Consider the following 16,447-nt stretch of genomic DNA (forward strand, 5'->3'; position numbering starts at 1 on the left):
GCCACACTAGAGGTGGATGAGCCACCACTGGGCACAGCCAGAGGTTGCTCTGCTGCGGCTGATTTCTTCTTTGGGTACCGGGTAGCCAAACGGTACCTGCTACTACAGCAAAAGCACAAGGTGTCCCCAGTGGTGAGGTAAACCTTGTACCACTGCCTGTCAATCAGGAAAGACATGGAGTGGGGCAAACCCTGACGCACCGTGTCAAAAAGCATGAACATCTGCTGTTTAAAGGACAGGACATGCCGGGGCTCAGGGATCTTGCTGCTGAGGAGCGGTCTATGGACAGGGCCTGTCACCATGTCGTAAGGGCTCAGGCAGTTGGTGAGCTTGTCATCCAAGAGAAATGGGGGAACATTGGAGGCTACCACCCAAACGGCTAGTGTGTCTAAGGGTGTTGTGAGGCAAAAAACACCCGTGACAGACAGCTGCTACCACGACCTCAAGCACCAAAGCGGGGGAGCTGAGGAAAATGATAGGGACTGAACTCACCCGGGGAGCATAAAGGATATTTTGCAGCCTACCAGTGCCCCTACAGCAGCAGCACACTCCTCCATTCCAATGGAGGCGGGGCATGAAGCCAGAGACCAAAACTCCAGTCCAGAGGGGCAGGAGACCCAGCAGTGAACTGCTGGGAGCTGCTTTCAGCCATTCTATCAAAAAAGGGTTAACCCTGCAAGGAACCAGATGGGTGGGGGATGGGCATCCCTTTGCCACCAGGGAACAAAGAAGCTGGAAAACAAACGTAAAACACCAGGAGGGGAGAAAGGTAAGCAGTATGCCAGGGAGATGAGAAAAGAATAAGCAGCAGAGCAGCTGCAGTGAGAGGGAGGAGAAACAAGATAAACCTAGAGGGAGGGGGAGGAGAGGGAGAGCAGCGTACTGCAGGAGAAAGGGCTTCGAAGAGGTGAAAAAAGGCAGAAAAAAGTTACAACAGGTGGGGGGCTGCAGTCAGAAAGAAGTTAGGTTGTCTGGAGGAGGGAAAACAAAGCAAGAGAAGGAGAAAGCCTCACAAAACAGGGAAAAGCTCTCAGAGCTCTGAGCAAACACACTTGTCGGTGACCATGAAGGAAGGAAGGACTCAATTCATTTGTTAGTCTTCTTAAATCAAATTCAGAATCAATTCATTGTGGGCAACCATCTGGCACCATTCCCCAATCAATTCTGGGAAGCTCAGCCTTCCTGGTTTCAATTCATTCTCCTACTTGAGTCCAGTATTCAGAGCCCTACTTTCCCTTGGACCTGAGACTCCTTATCCACATGACAATGGACTTAATCTTCCAAATTAACATTGATGGATCCATCCGAGAATAACAAAAGAAACTTAAGAAAGCAACCACAACTTTGCCATGCCCTGGCATAGGGCTCTGGCTGGTGCTGCACTCATGTGCTCTCTATGTCGGTGTCAGGGCCCAAGAAGAGCCCTCCTCCATAAAGTCCTGGATTGCCTGGTGGCTGGAGACCCCTCCAGTTTTCAACACTGAGGAACTGGTTTGGTTTCTTATCAATACTGTACTTGAGGCATAGTAAGCCAGTGTGTTGCTCTGTTTGCTTTTGCTGATTTGGCTCTGCTTACCTTTTTCTCCCTAGCTCCAGGCGTGGACCTATGGTGTCATGTCCTGCATGCCCTTGAAGCCTCAATGAACAGGTGCTTATAAACTGTGGACATGGCACTGTTTGTTGCTCCACTTCTGCTGACGCCATACTTGCAGGTAAGTACCAGGCATTTCCTGCCCTGGTCTTACCGGGCATTCTGTTACATCACTCAGGGATCCTGTTGCACCTCCCGGGGCCCTCTCATGGCGGAATCGGCACATGCAGCATGCCATGCTGTGACACCCTTGTTAAGACTATGAGCTGGCTCTATAAAATTGGTCTTTCTGAAGTCTAGTGCTGAAGCTGACACACATGCAGTCAGAGGAAGATATGGTCATGAACTATATAGGGAGCATTGGGACCCAGACAGTTCTGGTGGAGAACAGGGCTCAAAAGTTAGTAATGCCAGGCAAATGAAGAGCAACAATGTATAAAAGTAGACTTTGAAGATGACAGCATGAAATCCTGACCCCACTAAAGCTTTTTTTGACTGCAGTGAAACCAGCATTTCAGACACCTTCCTCTAAAAGAGATACTTTAATTTTGGCTTTCCTTTAATTTTGGTTTTCCTTCTGCAGTCTAAAAGCAGGAAGCCTGGCTCCTTTCTCATTACTGAGTGGTGCTGAATGCTGTAATGCTATAATTTTGCCCTCCTGTCCATTATGAGGCACATTGCAATAGTAAAGTTAAAAGGAAACTGGAAGCCATATACAGATCTATGAGTTCATGGGCAAAGTGTAGCTTACAATATCCTTGGTCAATAGGAATGAAATTCACTCTTGAACAGAAGACTTGTGTGAAAAATGTTCCTTTCACCATTGAAGTGTTGCATACGTGTTTTTCTGAAACTTTTCACGGGGCAAGTGTTGCTCTACCAGCTCAAGACCAGGTCTGCATCATCACTAAATTAATTTATTTTCTGTGTAGGCCCTTTCTACTCACATTCCTCAAACTTTTTAGAGTGTCAAAAGAGAAGAAATACTAGCATTTCTACAGTAAGCTACATGAAAAAAGTACTAGATACATGAAAAAAGTACTATTTATATGGTATTTAGCTAATTAATTATTGTGAGGTATGCAGGTTAATAGCTATGCATATACCCTCATGGAAACTAGGAGACAGTGGGCATGTCTACACATGCAATTATTGCAAAGCTGGGGTGTGTTGAGCTGTTTCTGCTCAGCTGTGCAGGGGCTGGAGCACAAGGGTGCTTTTGTGTGGGGCTAGCCTCGTGACCTAGCCAGCTGCTTCAGTGTCTACACATGTGGGGCTGCGGAGTAAAAAACTCCACCATAGGATAGTGATTGTATTTACAAGTACCATCCTGCTGCCAAATTTATTAGTTTACTCCAGCCTAATAGCCCTGCATGTGTAGATGCTGGGACATTCACTGTGGAGCTGATTAGTTTTTTCCACAGTAAACCTCTTATGTAGATGCACCCAGTGATATCAAATGACTTTGCTAAGGATAGGTAGCAATTCAGTGGCACAGCTTGTTTTTACATAGGCTGTAAGCTGTTTGGGGTACAGATTTTTTTTGTTCTGGGCTTGAAGCAGAACAGAGTCTGTGATGTGGGTTTCTAGGCATAACCACAATACAAATAATAATATAAAACAGCTACTTGCTATTTTGCAACCTGTAGTGTAAGACATATTCTTCTAGAATGCTGTGCTTCTTTTCCAATACTCTGTTTCATATAATTTTCCCTGGGTGAAATACTATCCTGCAAGCAGTTCAGTTTGGGGACAGGGGCTAAGTGTAGATGTTCAGGGTTGGGGGAGGGAGTTAGGGGGAGATTAGATCACCTTTAAAATGGCCACCTGATCTAACTTAGTTCACCCAGGTGCAGACCTTATACTTGAACTCAATTTTAGTGTTAAAAAATTAGTCTAAACTGTAACAGAACAGAAGTTCCATGCATGTAGACTGATATAAAAATTATAGACCTGGATCAAACTGCACTCAAACTTAATCTAGGTTAGACCAGTGCATGGAACTTCTTCTGTACAGTTACCTGAACAGCTCCAGGTCTGGGAAAACTGAACCACTCACCCTAGTCTTGGGGCTGCACTTTTCCTACCTGTCTTCCTGGCACTGACCTATTTTTAGCTCCTTGACCCCTTGCACCCCTACCACAGACTGGCCTCCCCCATCCCCTGAACTTCCCATCTCACAACTCACTCCAGCTGCCAGTTTTGTCAGCATTTGTTGCTGCTGGGAGCTGAAGAAGTAAGGAATGGTGAAAAGAGGGATGGGCAGGATGGGGTGGTAGGTTTGCTTGGGAGGGAGGAGGGCTAAAAATAGCCCTGGTCCCCTGTGATCCCTCTGATCCCACCAAACCCTCCTAGACCCCCTCAATCTATGGCAGACCCCACCTGTTTCCCCAAACCCCCCAGTCATTCCTGAGGATCCTACCTGTTCCCTGATCCCTGTGTGAACACTGCCTGCCCCACCGCCCCCGATCCCTACCATTCCTCATGTGGACACCATCTTCAGCCCTGATTCCCCCCCCACGGACCCCCCTGGTTCCCCACTGAGCCTGCTTGCTACCCCATCCTCCCCCTCCCCCAACCCTCCCACTAGCCCTTCCCATCCCTATTTACCTTAGATTGGGTGGCCATTTTTAACATGATCTAATCTCTTCCTAGTCCCTTCCCTCTTCCCCTCACCCCCCACAAATATCTGTGCTTGGCCAGAGACTGGTGCCCTGGATTGAGCTAGCCAGGACAATAACGATACATGTAATGCGGTTCCAGATTCAATTTTATTAGTAGATGTTTAGGATTGTGAAACCAGAAAGATGACAAAGCCAGTAGGGAAATACAGATTACCCGAGTGAAGGACTACCATTAGAGGAATGCGGGTGAGGAGGGGAATGCAACTAGGTTACAGAAAATACAATGGTAGCCAACTAAGCCTGGGGGTGAGGGGAGGGGGAGTGGGGAAAGGGGAGGGGGGTTTGCGATGCTGAGAGAGAAAGAAGATAGATGCACACAAATCTGTACAATGGTCCACAATGGTGGAGGAAGTAAGTCGAAGAAAGTGTCTCAGTCCATATAGAGTCTCATCACAGGGGTCCTCTTTAGGTGGAGCAGGGTTGTCCATTGCTGAAGAATCGTCTTGAACTGAAATTCATCTGGTGCAGAGGGGGGTTCAGGCGGTCCCCTCTGGGTCCGGTCTGGTGGCAGTTTGTCTGGTGGGGTTGGAGTACTGGCAGTGGCCCATGGTGTGTTCCACGTAGATGTCATGGGATCAGTGGATGATGTTGGACACCAAGAGGCAGCACATGAGCATGGCGTAGTGGTGGGAGATGCGGCAGGCACGCAGGATGCTTTCACTGCTGGGGTCCCAAGCTCCGAGCATTCCTACAATGAGCACATTGACCATCACATCATAGCCTTGGCCCCTCAGGATGTTGGCCAGTGGGGCGTCCTTCTACTGCTTGTGAGCCCGGGTGTTGGTGAAGGCTTGGTGCTGGTTCTCAAAGGGGATGGTTACAACCAGTCCAGATCAATAGGATGGCTCCTAAGATATTTCACAGTCCACAAAAGGAGTTTCTATCTATAAAGAACAAGCTGATCCCAGAGAAACAAAATCTAATTGGTAGGCTACCTGGACACATGTTTTTAACATGTATGCTTCTATTCTATAACACCAGGATTATTATATATGCATCAAATTATAGTTTGGACAATTAATTTGTAGAGATATGGAATTTCACGTGAGGTCACATGCAGCTATGGATCTTAATGACCTTGTGCTACAGAATATTTATGCTTGTCCAGGAAATTCACAGTATGTGCATTCTAGAAGGTTTTTTGAAATAAAAACAAGCTGGGTAGCCTGGGTAAAAACTATGGTGGAATGAAAAGAAAATCCCAGGCTCACCTGCTGGCTGAACTGAAGGGCACTATCGGGAACCATGAGCTCTTCAGAGAAATAGCAAACTATTTTCTTCACTGTTATAACCTGTTACTGCCAATTATGTTCAGAGTGATGCTGAGGATCTGCCAGTTTTCAAGATGGAACTTTGGGGAGCAGGATACACCTGATTTACATCTTTTATTGGAGACAAACTTATTGCTCACAGTATGAGATAATTTTGGTTTGATAGTGTTTTAGAATGTATGTATGTGATGGTCATTTATAGTTATTTTGCTTGCTTGTTTTTTTCTTTAAAAAACTTATAGAACCTTCCTGATTGTAGAGGACCCACCATTATGATAGGATTCTGGTCTGTCTACTCCTACTCTTTTAAATGTTTATGCAACTTTATAGCCTCTCCTTACCTCCTCCAATCAGGGTCTGCAATTGCCTTTCAAGTGTATTACTATTTTATTTAGAGGTATCCCTGGGGGATAACTATTATGTCTGGCAAAATCAAACATTTAAGATGAATATTAATCTCTGGCAGCAAAATATGATTTATGTTTACATTTGTGTTAAAGAAGACTGACTTATAGGAGTGAACAACAGATACAGACTAGTGGCACTGTAGATGCAATGCACTGGAGCTAGAGAAAGCTGGAGAGAGTCTATAGCAACCAAATGACTTATAGGTAGGATGGGATAAACTTGGCAGGAGAGACTTTATTTTTACTTATCTGGCACAACCTTAGGAAAGCTAAAAGAAATGTCTCTTTACTAGTGGAAAGAACAGTTTTCCCTTGCAAACTCATTACTAGTTGGTGTACCAATGCGTATTTCCTTAAGATGATGCTCTGTATTTGAGGAGTTGTGTGTGTGCCAAACGCTGCTGCAGTTGTAATAGTAAATATTTGTTTTTGATTGAAAGCACAGTAAATATTTGCATAAAAACCATATAAATGGCCAGAGGCGTTTTAAGAGCAGCAGCTGAGTGAGCTAAGCCTCTGCATTGGCTTTGGAAATTTTTCCTTTTATTCCCCCCTGAGAATATATGCAGTTTTGCAGGATTGAGCTAGACATAGCCAATAGCCTCCTCTCTCACAGATTTTGGAGATGTGTTCAGATCAAAATACCATATACAAATGCCCCCAAACTACTTGCTCTGAAACTAGACTTCTCTATGGTCTGAGTCCTGGATTTAGATACCCTATGAACTTTGGGAATCATCCACACCAAACCTGAGCTTTGTCTCAGGTTCATCTCTGTCTAGAGTGCTTACTTTCTTTGTGCCTCTGTGGGGTGTGGCCTGTGGTATTGAAGAGGTGCATGCTGGGAGTCATGAGTTAGAATTAGTCTGTAAGGGCCTCGTTACACTTTACGCTGTAAGCCAAACAAATGTTAATCGGCTTAGTGTTGTTTGGCTTAGTGGAGCAGTCTCATCTTAAAGTGAAAAAACATCTCTGACTGTCCCTTTGCTGCATAACTGTGACTGGTCACTAAAGGCTTGGTGAGCCGAGGCAGGACTAGGAGCTAGAAACAGGACTCTGCTTCCACCAGGCAGAGTGAGCCGGTCTGAGTTATAGCAGGAGGCACTGCAATAAGCTGACTGGGTGTAGGGGGGCTGCAGTGCTTGCTGCCCTGCAGGAGAGGCAAGCTGGTTCAAGCAGCAGCAGGAGGAACTGCCCCCTTGTTGCCACTTGGACTGGCTTGCTCTGTCTGGTGGGAACAGAGTCGGTCTGAGTGGTGCTGAGAGGCACCACTGCTTTTGAGTGCTCCAGGACTGTAGGGTTCACTCTTCCCTATGTGCCTGGGAGGTGAGGTGCTGGGCCCAGCCTTACTGCACCCCAGTGTCCCCACTTGCCCCAACTCAGGAGGTGCCACTGTATTCTGGGATGCTGGAGGACTTCAGTTTGGGTGAAATAGCTGTGGAGAGTGGGTGAACCTTAATGTAACAGGAGCAAGATTAGGCAGATTAGAGATAATCCTGTCCTACAGTAGTGTAACTAAGCCAAATAATGAGTGCTTTAAGATACTTAAAAGATGTTAATGTGCAGCCATTCCAGGGGCTAAGAGCTCGAGAAGCCACCTAAAATTACTGTGTAACAAGGTCCTAACATAGTTCTTGGCTAGGAACAAAAGGAACATAGCTGTGCTATCCCAGGAGCAGATTGTGGAAAAAGTGGTGCCTCAGTCACAGTTCATTCCTTATATCCTTACTCCCTTTCTGAGGAGTACTACCTACTACTGAGAATACTGTACCACTGCCTGTCAATCAGGAAAGACATGGAGTGGGGCAAACCCTGACGCACCGTGTCAAAAAGCATGAACATCTGCTGTTTAAAGGACAGGACATGCCGGGGCTCAGGGATCTTGCTGCTGTACTGGGAATACTATCTACTACTGAGCTATAAAAAGATAGGGCCTTGATTACGCAAACACATTGGCTTTAACTATATCAAAATCGAAAGTAGCAAAATCCTCATAATGTCCTTACAATTATATCAGCCTAAAGGTGTTTCTGTCAAGGAAGAGGAGGGTGTCAGTATAAGACAACTTTGTAGTAACAAAACCACTTTCACACTAGTGGTGTTGATATATCTATAGACAAATCACACACAAAACTGCATGGAGGCAAAGCCAGGTGTTAAAACTTCCCTTGGTGCTGACACAGCTTTGCTGGGTCAGGATCGGAGGCTGGACACTGGCTGTTCCTTACCATTGTCTCCTCCTGCCTACCCACCTCCAGAATAGAAGGGATAGCACAGTACCAACAAGGCATTTGCCACTGCTGCCCAGCATTCACCACTGCTGGTAGCGTGTGAAAGAGTACAAGGGCTCCTATTGTTTCCTTACATGTGGGTGTACAGATAAAGCCTAAGGATTCATTTAGTCTGAGCCAGGAAAACCTGGAGAAATTGGAGTTCTTATAAACCATCTTAAGCCTGCCTTGAAAAAGAAGTTGAAAAGATTGGGACAGCTAAATTTGAGAGAGGAGGCAAGTAAAAGAGGACATGACAAAGGTCTGCAAATAAGAGGTGATGCAGAGCGGGAAACTGCCACTAGCCAGAAATTGGAGGTTGAAAACTGACCCATTGAAAAGGGGGGTATAACAGTGGCCATCCAGCCTATGTAATGTTAAGAGAGCCTAAAAATAGTATAACAGGGTTGCAATCAGTGGGCAGCTGAAGTGGAGCTAGCTGCCAGAAAGTAAGCAGCTAAAGGGGCATAAAGATAGGAGCCACAAGGCTACAGATAACTACTTGGGAGCAAGGTACACCACAGTAGGTAACAAAGGGCAGTGCACTGTATAGGTAGAGACTGCAGTGCAGTGGAGACAGCTTGATTAGGAGGTTAATCCCTATGTGTGACTGGGAAACCCTATCACTGGAAGGGGTTCTGCTTGGGGGAGTATAAACTCAGCTTCTGAACCACTGCACCTAGCCTGGCCCTGACCTTTGAAGGTGCCAGCAAGCTGCAGATCTATGAAGGTACCCTGATGACTGGGAGAAGGAGCCATGAACAGGACCAGGAGCCTGTTTAAAGTCAAATGCAACACAATTAGGCTCACTGTAAGACGCTGGGGGCAGCCTCCCATAGTAACAAAAAGATGGCATCAAGGTGTGGCAGGTTAGGCAGTGAGGAGGGATCCCTGAGGAACTTCACTGGGGCAGGATTAGTTCAGTTGCCAGGACCTAGCTGCCCTCAGGGGCTAGTCCTGCTATAGGGGGCAAAAATAACACATTGTACATGGTATAGTAAGAGATGAATATCATTTCATAAGGAATGCTTTGGCCCAAGACCTTAGTAGGATTTGCATGAGACTTTTATATGTGCAGTGACCTTAAATTGAGTTAAACAAAAAAAGAGGATGTACCTACAGGTATTAATGCATCATTCACCGGGGTGGAAAGAAATGTTTCCCCATACATTTTTTCCTTTACTCCATACTCATTTATTATGAGGTTTCCTGTGCCTTTCTCCAAAGCATTTAGTACTGGCAGCTGTCAGAGGCGGGGTACTGGAAAAGATGAGTCACTTCTCTGATAGGGTATGGTAATTCCAACCGTATGGTCCTAAAGAAAAGGAGACATAACATTGTTACAGCAGCATCAGAATACTGGTCAAGGGCATGGAAGATAGCGCCAGCTCCTTAAGAACAATATAGACTACCAAGCAAGACAGTGCCGATTCCCTTTCACCACAGATTTTAGGATGAGGCCTGTGGTTACACTAACATATGCAGACAGCAAGTCAGCATGGCGCCAGTGATTTGTGTCTGATAGAGATATTTTTTTTTTTTTATCAACAAAAGCTGCATAAAGCATTTGCAGAGGCCACTGAGTTTCATCTGCCCTCATTGAGAGCGCGTATCAGGAAAGGTGATGTTCTATTGATGTAACCTCAGGATTTGGCAATGTGCAGTTAAACCATGGTACCTGGGCAAGCTAGCCCTAGTTTTGTCAATTGTAAACTTTTTTTTTAAAATGAGCTATGAGGAAAAGAGCTTTGTAGCAAGATTTGTCAGGTTTTGTTTTAAAAAAAAAATGTCTTGGACCTGTAATGGCAGATTTTCCACCCCCTATTTTAATGTTAAAAACCATTGCGTAAAGATTTCTGATCCATGCTTTGTGGACTGACATACTCTCTGTTGAAATTAATGTGTCTCTCTTTCCATTGATCTAAATTTGCATTGGATCATTCCATGGCAGTCTAGAGAACTGAACGTCAAATACTGCAGCAAGAAAAATAGGGGGAAGTACTGAAGATATGTGAATAACCACTTGTGGCCCACAGCAAGAGCCAGAAAAGCAAACTTGAAGGGGATGTAGCCAAAGAGTTCCTGTTACACCAAAATTCACCTTTCCCGTTATTGTGATCTAACTGTATTTAGACTGGAAATGGGTCAAATCCACATTTGAATCATTGGATACTGAAACTTAGCTTGAGCTTTTGGAGACTATCAAATCCATGGCTGGGTTAATAAAAGCTGTTATACAACACACACACACGTGTGCGCGCACACATATATGTATATAGACAGATTCTTGCTCATATTGGGTTATATGATAGTTTGAACATCATCCCAGCCATATTTTTGAAGCTGGAAATCATCCAATTTTGTGTCTTGGAGCTGAAAATGCTCTGCTACTTGCCTCTGTTACACTGGCAAATAATTCATTTGGTGCCTTAAAATAGGTTAAAATAGGAGAAAGATGTAGAACTGTCACTATGTTCCTGCTTAGAAAGGTACAGACAGCTCCCAAACAGTGGTGGAACTGATTCATTCATAGTGTGGTAGCATATATGAGCTTCAGTTCTGGACAAAGACTCCACTATATTAAGTGCTATACAAAGGCTGTCCCTTCATCAAGAGGCTTATTGGAGCTCCCCAAGCCAGTACAGCTTCTGTGGTAAATGATTACAAAAATATACAACATACAAGATTATAAGCCTCTTTCCCCCTCCCCCCCCACAACTGCGTAGGGGATGAGGAGAGCTGGATGCAGCATCCTTGATTCAGGGCAGTCCTGTCACAGTGAGCGTTAAAGAATCCTACCAATGTGAATTAGATGAAGACATAGATTTTTCAAGGTATTGTTCTGCTAAGTGTTGCATGGCTCTCCTGACTTGGTAGCTAGGTCAACTTTTCAAAAGCCATTTAACATAAAGGTCCCATAAGAGTGAAAATGGGGCATAGCCCTCTAAAGATATGTCAACATGGCAGATATGTCTGCTGCACATATTGATGTACTTGAGCTGGTTTTAAGTTAGGTGTGGAGATGTGGTGGCTTCAGCATGAATTTGCTGCTGGAGGAAGTACCTAGAGTCCCCCAGCTGGCTAGTCCAGCTTATACTGAAGTCCACATTGCTGTTTCTTCACTGCTATTGCTGTCCAAACTGGCCTTAACCCAACTTAATCTAAAGCTAGTTCAGTTATGTCTGCTTGTGATGACGTTCATATAGGTTCAATGTTTGTTTATTTTGTCACTGGCCCAGCTATCCATGGGATTTAGTTCTCTGATCTCTTCCTCCTCTGCTCTTCCAGGGCAGAATTGTATTAGACAGAATTTTCTTCTAGCAGTTTAAGTAGGAACATAGGTCTGGAAGGAGCCTCTTGCATCATGGTGTCCAGTCCCTTGTGTTCAGAGGCTATTATTTAGCCAAGGAATTCTCCCAGTTAGCCCCTCTAGTCAACAAAAACAACACTATAAGGTACAATACTCAAAATACCAAGCACACCCTGTAACATGCCAGAGGCAGAAACAAGAGAAATGAACATGCACACCCAATGCCCTACCACTGCAAAGGCAGGGAAGAAACACAGGGTTGTCCAACTGTCATGCCGTGAGGGGCCTGCATACAGCCCACAGGCCTCTGCAACTGACCTTCCCACTGTCACATGGCAGCTAAGGGCCTGGATGGAGGTTGGGGGGATTCTGGGGAATGGCCTACACAATATATGGCTCACCTGGTGTGTAGACCCCGGCTGCACTGAAACTGGACAGCACCAGGTTAATGTATACTGAGAAGATCCTGGGCAAAGGACTGTTTTCTCTTTCTTGTGGCCAAAATTAGGGTCTGGGTCTATGTATAAGTATGAAGACACTATGGTACCACAGCACAAGTGGAAAGTGGGTCACCAAGTGAACTGTGAGTGACCTTGCCTCATGGAAGATGATAAAAGGGGTGTCGTGTGAAGATTTTGGGGCCGAGTGCAGAGCCACCTAGATAACGTGCACATAGCCTATAAAGGGTGTGTGTGGGCAGAACTTGGCATGTGTGTGGGGGGGGGGGTTGTGCATGGTTTGGAGCATGTCTGTGGGTGACTGTGAGGTTTTGGATCTGTGTCTGAGGGCACATGCGTGTAGTGTGGTCAAGGGAGTGAGATTGATTGAGGCCTGTGTTGGAGATTGACTGTGGTGTGAGAGCATAGGGAGAGACTGACTGAAGGAGAGTATAGGCACACTGTGGCGGCTGTGATGTGCACGCTCCAGAGGCTCAAAGGTTTCCTTGTGGTTGCTGTCCTCCAGATCTGCTTCTACAACAAAGTAAATAGAGTCGGCTCCCCAGACTTTTCCTCCTTGGGTGTATGTATCTTTGACACAGAGCAGCCCTTTTACTTTATTAGTAAGTATCGCCTCAATCCCTCCCCTTCTTCTTCTGTCCTTTTATTAGTTAAGCACCCTTGTTAGAAAGGCAGCAGGGTGGGAGGTAAGCCACCGCTGACCTGTACTGGAGGGCAGACGGCTGGTGACCAATCAGACGGTGGCGGAGATTAATAAAATTACTCTTGCCCCTCTGTAATGTATTCCACCCCTTCCTCCCTATTATAGTTAATTGATTAATGTTTATTGATTAGTTGTGGTTAATATTACTTGTTAAATGTTGTTAGTTGCTCTTGTTATTAATAAACTGTGTTATTCATTTCAGTGCTGAGAGTGTGTGGTAGTTAACCCAACTTCATCTAATTGTCTGGTAAATTGGGTAGTGATAGGTATACCCTGGTTTACCGGCGAATTGTCTTACAGTCAAGAAACAACTCCCTTTACGCGAGTGGACAGTATAAGGTGCAGCCCATTGAGTGACCTTATTTAATTAGGCACTTAATTAAGTCCCTGCACAACACCTCCCCCCCTCCTCCCCCCCACAGGAGGGCAACTATCTACTCCCCAATTTGTGCCAATCTGACTGGGGGGGGGGGGAGAGGATCCAAGATTCCAGATTTTGTGATAGGTCTAAATCTGAGCAGAAAAGCAAAAATATCTACCCAGGAGCCACTGGGCTTTCTTAGTGTTAGCAGAAGTATCAGCTACCCCACTAAAATATTCATAGAATCATAGAATCAATGAGTGGGAAGGAACCTAGACAGATCATCTAGTCCGACTCCCTGTCATGGGCAGGAAGGAGCACTGTGGGTGGGGAGGGGTCATAAGACCCCAGGCAGGTGCCTATCTGGTCTCCTCTTGAAGATCTCCAGGGAAGGTGAGAGCACCACCTCTCTGGGAAGCCTATTCCAGGCTCTGGCCACCCTTACAGTGAAGTAGTTCTTCCTAATATCTAACCTAAACCTATCCTCCCTCAGCTTGTGGCCACTGTTCCTGGTGACTCCAAGGGGGGCCCGGGTGAACAGACTTTCCCTGAGTCCCTGCTGGTGGCCCCTGAGAAAGTTGTAGGCAGCCACAAGATCCCCCCCTCAGTCTCCTCTTGCAGAGACTGAAGAGATTCAGGTCCCTCAGCCTCTCCTCATACGGCTGCCCACGGAAGCCCTCAACCATACACGTGGCCCTCCTCTGGACCCTCTCCAGGTTCTCCACGTCCTTAATAATATTATTATTATTATTGTTATATTATAACATTAATATTATATTATTATTGTTGTTGTTAATGATGATGATGATGATATTAAGAATACAACAAGTCTTATTTGTGTTAAACATCTCAGTGCCTAAAAAAAAAAAGGGGGAAAATAATGTCCCAGAAGCCAGTACCTTTCAGGAAGGGAAAGGCAATTCTTTCCAGTCCCTGGAAACCAGCAAAAGCCTTGCAGCATTGGGTTGCCATGAGAGAGTCCCCTTTATGTCCCAGTATCGGGATGGTGAAGATATGACTCCTTGCACTGATTAAGCCAGAATTCCATATGCTATCATTTAACACTCATCCTATCCATAAACTTATCCTATTCAGTATTAAAGAAACTCAGGTTCTTTTCCCTTAGTAAACTGCTTGGGAGACTCTTCCAAAGCTTCAGGCAGATGAGTGCATCTTTTCAAAAGACAGGAGCATGGGTTTGTTTTTTTTATACTTTGGTGCCCATGACCTCTCTTAAATTCACCCATCAGAAGTGGCCTTGGGACTGGTCTACATCTTGAATAGTGGAATTAATAAATGTTGCTACTGAATATTCTTCACAAGCTAAGCATTTGTGCCATTAAAGTTAATGCTTTACACAGATGGCTGGTATTGTTATCCCTGTGACCTGTAAAAACTGAGATATGGAGGGAGTAGTGACTTGCCTGAGATCACCTAGAAATCCAGTGGCAGAATCAGGAATAGAGCCCAGGTCCTGCAAGTCTCTATCTATGAAACTCTACTGCTTCTCTTCCCAGGACCTGGGTCTCAGTAGTGGGGTTAGATCTTTCAGGAGACGCTTTCCTATTCCCACAAGGGTTGTGTGAAATTTCACCAGGCATTTTGTTTTGAAGCTGTTTTGACGCATTTCGAACTTGAAACAGCGAAATCAAAATGAAACAAAGCCTTTGAAACAGCATCAAAATGAAACAAGGGAACTCGAAAGGTTTCAAAAGTTTTGAAACAGTTTGGGTTTCGAAGCCAGGCTCGCTGGCTAGAGTGCCTGTCCCAGCCGGTAGCACACGCCTCCTGTCATCTGGCAGGCAGATTGGGGCTGCCTGCACTCCTGGGAGGGCTGTGGGGGCTGTGCCAGAGTCCTCCTAGCAGTGTGGGCCCCCAATCTGCCTGAAGATGACACACTGCACCCAGTGCCGGGAAGATCAGTGCTGCTGCTGGCCCAAAGCAGCAGCACACGGCTCCTGTCAGCTGGCAGGCAGATCTGGGGCACGCACTCCAGGAGGACTCCAGCACAACCCTGCAGCCCTCACGGGGGTGCTGGCAGTCCCCCAATCTGCCTGCCGGCTGACAGGAGCTGGGTGCTGCTGCCTGGGGCCACCAGGGCTGGGGTAGATAAGCTTGGGGGGCAGAGGAGCATCCCTGTGCCAGCTGATCTGCCCCGGGTCACTACCTGGCCATGTCTGGTAGTGGGTGGAGCAGATCAGCTGGTGCCACCCCAATCCCTGGGTAGGTACAACTATGCCCCTTCAGCTGAACTTGATAGAAGTTACAAATGTTTGTCACAGTGAAAAATCACACCCTTATCTTCTCTGTATTTTGATTTTTTCCTTAGCTGAATACTGTTACCCTGATTTTACATATTTTGGAGAATGGACGCAGCACTCATTGGCTTTTGCACTCATTAAAGCAGTTTCTGGAGCAGACAGATGGCCAGCTTCCCTGTGGTAGCTGTCTGCAGTAGATAGTATACTACTTCATCTTCTTGTCAGTAAAGTGTAAAGAGGAGCTGTTAATAGCTCATTTTTGCACTAAGCAAATAGCCACCCTTGGATTCAAATGACTAGAGCTGTGGACACACACAGTCTGTATGTAGGCAGTGTGTAGTTGCTCTGGACTTTCCAAGGGGCAATTTTACCCTGCAGAAGAGTGGCTTATACAAATGTAGAACTGTACAATGTTCATCTGCTCTATATTTACACTGATGTAAATGTACCATGAGTTTTCAGCCTTGTGAAACTAAATTCTTTATGCTTATAAAGTGCTTTAAAATCAGACCGTGTAAATTGTTGCATGATTTCAATGTTATTGCTTTTATATAGACTGACAACCTGCATTCTAAATATGACAGCGGTGAAGAGACATAGTGGATGTCTATGCTTTTTCTGTTGCGCTCTGTAAGAGTGTGTCCCAAGGGCACCCTGCATGCCTGCTCCTGCTTGCATGTGGTGAACTTAAAAAATTTCGGGGTGAAGCTGCCCCCTAGGCACATCCTATCAGTAGCTCTCAAGACCTGTGTCTGCAGCATGATCTGGCTGAGGGAGAACACCCTCAGAGCAGCCCCATTTCTACATTTAGTGTGTGAGAGTAGCTAGGTAGGAGATGTGTAGGAGCTTCCCTTTGCAGACCTTGGGGATATGGTAAAGTTGCACTGAGTAACAGCCATATGGCAGACTGCTCCTCATGGATGGAGTACTGCCCTGAGTTCTGCTTTTGACTCCACTGCTGGACTGCAGCTTGGAAAAAATCACTTCTCTCTTTCCTTTGTCTCTTTAGTTTTGGCTAGAGGTGCTGAACCCATGGCAGGAACTGTCTGTCATTTGTTTGTGTGCTCTCTAGTTTGGTGAGGACTTCAAAATGGCTGGGACTTCTAAGTGGTACTGTAAAAGAGGTAATAA

At 45.7% G+C, this 16,447-nt stretch overlaps 1 long non-coding RNA gene across 2 annotated transcripts in view; it reads left to right on the forward strand.

Moving 5' to 3' along the window:
• Positions 1-637: 637 nt before the first annotated feature.
• LOC149873815 (uncharacterized) overlaps positions 638-16,447 on the forward strand; it is a 303,143-nt gene continuing 287,333 nt past the window's right edge. For both annotated transcript variants that reach the window (XR_016439886.1, XR_016439887.1), the window contains exons 1-2: positions 638-769; positions 1,591-1,712. This is a non-coding gene — a long non-coding RNA (uncharacterized LOC149873815). The remainder of the gene's footprint in view (positions 770-1,590; positions 1,713-16,447) is intronic.

Source organism: Crocodylus siamensis, chromosome 1, assembly GCF_052110815.1.
Source record: "Crocodylus siamensis isolate JL-2025a chromosome 1, ASM5211081v1, whole genome shotgun sequence".
Classification (NCBI taxonomy): Eukaryota; Metazoa; Chordata; order Crocodylia; family Crocodylidae; genus Crocodylus; species Crocodylus siamensis.